The sequence below is a fragment of the Vespula pensylvanica genome, chromosome 4 (assembly GCF_014466175.1).
Source record: "Vespula pensylvanica isolate Volc-1 chromosome 4, ASM1446617v1, whole genome shotgun sequence".
Classification (NCBI taxonomy): Eukaryota; Metazoa; Arthropoda; class Insecta; order Hymenoptera; family Vespidae; genus Vespula; species Vespula pensylvanica.
Genome location: NC_057688.1, coordinates 5,809,237 through 5,810,344, shown reverse-complemented (window position 1 = coordinate 5,810,344; position 1,108 = coordinate 5,809,237). Strand labels below are relative to the sequence as shown.

The 1,108-nt window shown below is 29.6% G+C and overlaps 1 protein-coding gene across 7 annotated transcripts in view; it reads right to left on the bottom strand.

Moving 5' to 3' along the window:
* The window catches only part of LOC122628458 (homeobox protein abdominal-B-like), an 82,825-nt gene that overhangs the window by 10,147 nt on the left and 71,570 nt on the right, over window positions 1-1,108 (bottom strand). For all 7 annotated transcript variants that reach the window (XM_043810799.1, XM_043810797.1, XM_043810796.1 and 4 more), the window contains 2 exons: window positions 876-965; window positions 352-395 (listed from right to left, as the gene is read on the bottom strand). The gene's annotated coding sequence lies outside the window, so the exon portion shown is untranslated. The remainder of the gene's footprint in view (window positions 1-351; window positions 396-875; window positions 966-1,108) is intronic.

Genomic DNA, 1,108 nt, shown 5'->3' with positions numbered 1-1,108 from the left:
TTTTTTTATTACAGCTGCACGATCAGCGATTGCCAAGTATTCGCGTGTATTTTTTTCTCGATATGCAAAGAGCATAAAATGAATAATTAAAAAAGGGTTGGAAGTATTCGTTGAATTTTTTTATTCGAATATATTTTATAACATTAGACGTACTCGTATAGTACAGACATTATATTTCGCGAATCGTGTTTCTTGATTAATCCTTTTGGAATTTGATTTGCATTTATTATGAGAAACGTTTGTATAATATCGATTTATTCGGATAGTTCCAACCCTATAATGGACGGGGTGTTTCGAAAAAATGTTTGACTCGTTAAATAATAATTATAAATGATTTGATTAGAATCTCACCTTGTATACCGGCCAGTGTTCCGGGCTGGTACACGCGGGAAAACCTAAAATAATAGAAAACCTAAGGTTGATTCATCGATATTCTTCAATCGAATAGATAGGTAAGTGAGCATGAACTTAAAATATTTCCTTTTATCGATTTTTGTAATGAGATATTAAAATCAATCGAATCATATTTTACGATAGATGCTGAAAGATGAAAGTTATCTCATCGATGAAATATCGATAATATTAAAGGTTTGAAATTAAATTAAATAACGATTACTTTCTCAATTATTTTCCTTTGACAATATACATATCTACGTATCTACATATATAAAAAAAAGTAATTTCTCTGATACACGATGTTATGGGAGAGATAAGGCTAAAAAAAAATTTTTATTATATCACAAACCCTAAGAGAAAAATGAAATCACGCAGGAAAAAAGTTCATCATTTTAAGAAAGATTAAATGTATCCATTGAACATACGATCTGAGATATTTTTTATACGAATGAAATAATATATGACAAATAAATATTAACCTGCACAGCTCGAACGGGTGAAACGGCGTTTCCACGGCGCCGAACACTTTGAGGCCTTTTATCTACAGGTTTAAGAAAGAAAACTTCAGCCTGAAACAAAGAAATAATAAAATATATAAAATAAAATATATAAGATATACATATATATGTATGTATATCTATAATAAATCTACCACGTCTTTTTCCAAGACTTTCCACGATTTTTTTTTTTTTCAAAGGTCCCTCGTAACGGA